This window comes from Hibiscus syriacus, unplaced genomic scaffold (genome assembly GCF_006381635.1).
Source record: "Hibiscus syriacus cultivar Baekdansim isolate YM2019G1 unplaced genomic scaffold, ASM638163v2 tig00110831_pilon, whole genome shotgun sequence".
NCBI classification, from domain to species: domain Eukaryota; kingdom Viridiplantae; phylum Streptophyta; class Magnoliopsida; order Malvales; family Malvaceae; genus Hibiscus; species Hibiscus syriacus.
The window spans coordinates 6553532-6559650 of NW_024062882.1; positions in this window are offsets into that span (position 1 = coordinate 6553532).

The window sequence follows — 6119 nt, forward strand, 5'->3', positions numbered from 1 at the left end:
TTTACGGTCCATATTTTCAATACTAGCCGATTCTGATTTTACTCATATAGGGAGAAAAATTTTATAGGCTCCATTCATAGACACAAGCCAGACTATTATTAAGCAGGAAGATATTGAACTTGACATAGGTTCGGTCCACTGTTACATCGAACACACTTTCTTAATTATTGGATTTTCTCTGACAAAAAATCTCTCCGTTTGGCACCGGATGACATCGAAATAGATGAAACTCCACCTGTGACTAGCTTGTCGTGGCATGAAGCTGTTAAAACAAAAGGAGGTAAACCTGACTTTCTAACTCAGCTTTTCTTTATTCCTGAGATTCTAATATGAAATTGCTGAATATTAACTCTACTTGCAGGAAAAGTAACAGGCAGAGAAGATTGCCCGGTGCACCAGACGATTCCCCGAGTTCGTACAGCTCAAGAAATCATTGCAAAATATAGAAAAACCGGGGTAATCAATCTCGACACCTTTTGCTTTTACCGATTCGTCTTGTTTACGGTGATAGCTTTCCGAGCAGACTCCATTATCTGATATTGAAGGATGCCTCATCCGCAGCAGCACATGCAAGAAATAAACTGGCAGAATGGGAAAAGCTGGAGGTAATAAAGGATTCCCATGAAATGAAGCTGTCATTTGTTGAATGAATAAAATGTCTTCATAATTTCCGAGCAGCAGGCGCACCGAAGAGCTGCAAAGCGGTCGCACCGTTAGCAGATAAACTTGCCAAGGCAATGGAAAATCAGAAGTGGTTGCGGATATAATGTGACACAAACGGGGGAATTCAATTATATCTTTTGAGATTATTTCTTCTTGCTCCATGTTAGTGTATCACTTTCGAGCTTACGAGACCTAAAACTCGAATGATCTTTGATCGGGCCATTACCAAACAACGGCTGAAACCGTCTACAAGTCATATGATCAGCTTGGAAAATTCTGAGTTGAAGCTTCAACAGATAATAGTGGAGAGTTGTTTTGTATCTGATGTAAATGAACATAAGTCAACATTTCACTGCTTAAATATGATTAAAAAAAATTGGCTGACCCTATTTTCATATGTAATAGAGATAAGAGGAGGTATGAAAGTAGGCTGCCCCAACGCTAGGTTGAGAGCAGCTTCCGTGGGAAACATCCGGCAGTCAGAATTATGAATTGCCCCCGTGAGACTTGATCCCACGACCACAAGGTTAAGAGCCTTGCGCTTTAACAACTGAGCTGGACGAACAATTCTTAAATATGATTCATTCTAGTAAAAGAAATTCTTGGTTGAAAGTCATAGATTTTCTTTTCCGGTCAATGCATGTGATTGGTGTTGATCAAGTATAAGGATTGTAAAAGTCTTACTTTGAAACAATCAACTATCCATGTTGCTTTAATCTAATTTTTACTAAATTTTTTAAATCAAATTCCGCATCCAATCCGACATATACATATATAGTTTTATTAGGCAAAATACGGATCTAATCGAATAAAATAATACAAAAAAGAGATATTATTTTGATTATCCATATAAAAGAGATTATTATTATAGTATTCTATCGGATCGAATTAAATTTTTCACTTGAACCTAACTCAATCTGAACAGACTTTTTAAAAGGATTCAATCCGACCCAAACTTACATTTTCAACAATAAAAAACTCGATCAGGTCAGATTAAGTCAGTCAGAACATATCAGATCCGAGTGAAATGCTCATCCTAAATTTATTTGTATATAGAATTATTATTTGACGTACATATGGTGTAAGATTTATTTTTATGTAGTATACTTTTTTGGTATAACCACCGGTATCCGATTTATTGATCGACTAATCCAGATCGAGTACTACAGAAGCAACAACAATCCTTCCAACCCAATTTACTACATTCGCAATCACCATGAATCGACCCCTTAATCTTACTTAAAGAATCTAGTGTCTCATTCCGCTATGTCAACTAGTTGTTAGTTTTATATAATTTATTTTTTTAATATTAAACCTCATATTCTAAATTTAATTTAATCTTACCAAGTAATCAATGGTAAATTAATTGACTTCCTACTCGTGCTGGGTAAGGTTGAGCAACGAAACCGAGAAAACCGAAAAATCGACACGAACCGAGTAAAACGGTTCGGTTCGGTTTAGCTTTAAACGGTTCGGTTTTCGGTTCGGTTTAAAAGCTTTATTTTTTTGATTCAGTTCGGTTCGGGTTTTCCATATGGAACCCATTTATTCCATATTGAACCGAATAGGCAATTTTTGTAAAAAAAAATTATAGTTTCAAGTGATTTTTTATTGAAAAACCGATAAACCGAACCGAACCGAAAAACTCGAACCGTTAAAAAAACCGAACCGAACCGAAAAAATCGATTTCGATTTTTTCAGTTTTTTAACTATTCGATTTCGGTTTAAATATTGAAAACCTATTTATTTCGGTTCAGTTCAATTTTTGGTAAAAAAAAACCGTGCTGGGCATGGCCGCATGGTCAATGTCATGTTTAACTCATTCCTGCCGACTTGGTCGGTTGCCTAAATTTTGATGGAGTTTTAATTTGAAGGGTTTAATGAAGAAAGGTCAACTAGAAAGGTATATAGTGCTCTACCTAATTATTCTCGCTTTGAAAAACATTTGAGCTTGTTGGTCGTCAACAGTCAAACATGGGTACAACGCTTAACTCAATTATTTTGAAATAAATTATTTCTCTAAAAAAAATTAGTATTTAATAATTGCAAGCATTTTAATTAAATTAAAATCAAATCAGATTAAACTGTTTTATAATAAATTCTTCCAAATCTATTATTTTTATTCATAAATTAGTACATTAAACTTTGTTTTATTTTAAAGAAATATCATTTAGTTTGAATCATCAACACTTTTAAAGGATTTTTTTGTGATTTTAAATGAATTAAGAAAAAAATATAGTTGAGAAAAAAGTAAAAAAAGGTTGATTCGAAAATATTTAGGGATCTGGGGGCCTATGGTGTGTGGCGCCTAAAATAAGGTTAATTAACGACTAATCGGTAGAAAGGGTTATAGGTTAAAAACGCGACCTATAATATTTTAACTCGGAACCAGAGTATTTGTCAGCCGGGGTAACAGAACATGTTTTCAAAAAACGTGATAGATTTAAATAAATTAAGTTCTAGAAGCATGTTGCAATCTGGAATATTGCCATTATAAAAAAAATAAAAGCGATTGCGCCTAAAGTATTATGAAATTGTTAGCCGATGAAGCCTTAGAATTACCTATGACAATCAAATAGGTTAAGAGCACAAAGTATTATTTGGTAAATAGATACGGTTGAGTCCCAGAATATCAGGGTTCCAAAGGAAATAGGTTGCGACCTGTAATGTCAACTTGTGTATTAATAGAATCGATTGTGCCCAAAATGTCATGGCCCCCAAAGAAAGCATGTTGCAATATAAAATATGATCATTTTAAAAAATAAAAGCGCTTGCGCCTAAACTATTATGAAGTTTTAGCCGATGGAGCCATGGAGTTACCCACAACCATCAAACTTGTATATAGTAATATCGATCAATATTTACATATTATAATTGATAATAAAAAAGCTAAATATCATAATAGTTTTATTTAATATCGTTCGACATAAGAAAGAAGACGGTAATATTGATACTTTGATAGAATATATCTATAATTTTCTATAGACATTTGAAACCATTTAAAATATGAAAAATAAATAAAAATTAATTAGTCGTGGGATGTCCGGGAATTAAACCGTTTGATACATGTGGGGAAATGTTGGGTGAATCGAAGCGTCAACTTGGATTTCATTTGTGGTGAAAAGCTGAAAAAACGTTACAAGACGTTTCTTTTCAGGCTGAATTAATGGTAATAAAAATGCGAGGTCCCAATGAAATTAGTTTACTTAAAGGGTTCGTTACACGACTATTATAAATTTGTGCTTAGGTTTAAGGTTTGTAATGAAGTATTTATCTCTTTCAAAATAATGGGAAAAATTATGTTCTATTGTGGAATCGATTCCAGTGGAAGTGTTAATGGAAATTGTTGTGCATGTTTTGTCTAATTCTATCGTTGATTTCTGTAATATTCAGTTGAATTGTAAGGCTTTTCATGAAGCTTCGAAGAAGGAGGAGTATGTTTATCGTAACGTTTCGATAAAATATTAGTATAATTCCATGGACTACAGCTGAGAAAGTTTTCAAAGAAGATATGAAGCTATAATCCTGAAGCCTTATACAGAAGAGGCATGTATGCTTATTTTAGTGGGAAGAACTCGGGGTCTGATCTGCATTGGTTGAAGGAAGCATCCGATAATGACAATATTAAAGCCTTATATGTATGGCATGTTTCAAGCATGTTTTGGGATTGAAGAAGTAAGAGACTAGAGTGTTGAAAGCTTTCATTCCCGTCAATTAAAAGAAAATATTATTAGAAGGTATGTATTCAGAGATTCAAAGGTTTGTGGGGTTAATGTCATGGTGTCGCAACAATATCGAGATTTGAGGTCAAAAACTAATCAGATGCAACTGTGATAAGTATTTCCTCGTAACTCAGTCGAACAAGTTGGCAACCAAGGGACTATTGTGGAATTCGGGTTAATTCCACCAATAATGGCAAAATCACCTTGAAAACTATTATCTAGGTGACTAGAGTGAAAATGATTGTATTAAAAATCACCCCAAGCTAGATTCTCAGGAAAGAGGAGGGTCACAATGGTCCCTCTTAAAATCCCTTTCCTTGACATAACTACCAAGACAAGTAATTTAATAGGACAATAATTAACAACAACTATACCACAATAGCTATAAATAGACATAAAGAGAACACCAAAATTTAACGAGTTGGCCAAATTATGTCTACCTCCTCAAACACTACTAAAATATATTTCACTATAGAGGAAATATTACAAGAGAGAAGAGAACATATAGCCATTAAGTGAATAAGGCTTATTGGTGGATACTAAACTAAGGGGGAGGAGGGCTCTATTTATAACAAAAATTCCCCTCCTTATACAACCAATGTGGGATTTTGCCAAAAAACCAATAGGGACAATCTCTACACTTGTTATGGTTCTTGTTTTTGGGAGCATGAAGCTAAATTATTTTATAAAATGTTAAAAACCGTTTGAGTTGTTTAAACATGTTGGTAAACAAAAGAAGGCACAACCTACAATTTTATACGTAACATGTTTTATCGGATATTTTTTCATTATACTAAAGGTTTATACATATATTGTTTAAAATTTTATTTCCCTCGTTAAAACATAAATAAATAAACATGATTATAAGGTAATGTCTTGTTTTTTCCCGACTCCATTCCATTTCATTTTATCTGATTATTTTCTTAAAATCCGCTTTTTGTAAAACGCGAGATTGACCTCGCTTTTGCATAACGCGAAGACATCCTACGTGAATAGTTTAGAGATATTTTTTTAACTAATGGTTTGAGGGTTATTTCTACTCAAGGCACAATTGCCATGTCAAAACCTCTCATTTCATTCATTTTAGAGAAAATAACCTCATTGACCAAAAATGCTTTATAATATACGATTTTAACCAACTTTTTTTGGATTTGCCAAAATGACCAACTAAATCGCAATGTGATCGATAATTCGCAACGCGATCTCCGGTATCGCAAATCAGTTTCCAGATTCGCAACGCGAACTTCGACTATCGCAATGCAAACTTCGATCGCAATGCGAACTTGGACTATCGCAATGCGAATATGTAAATCGCAATGCGATAGTCTACTATCGCAATGCGAACTTGGACTATCGTAATGCAAACTTGGACTATCGCATTGCGAAATGCGAACTTCGACTATCGCAACGCGAACTTCGACTATCGCATTGCGATTTACATATTCGCATTGCGATAGTCCAAATTCGCGTTGCGATTTATTCCAAATTCGTTGCGATAGTCCAAAATCGCAACGACTGGTGGTATTGCATTTGTTTCTTAAGAATTTTCTCTAAAAAGATAGTATTCGCGCGAACGTGTCGAAGACACGTATTACCACGACCACGACCCGAGACGAGACGGGCGGCGGCATTCTTTAAAGATAGCATTGCGATAGTCCAAGTTCGCATTGCGATAGTCGAAGTTCGCGTTGCGATAGTCCAAGTTCGCATTGCGATAGTCGACTATCGCATTGC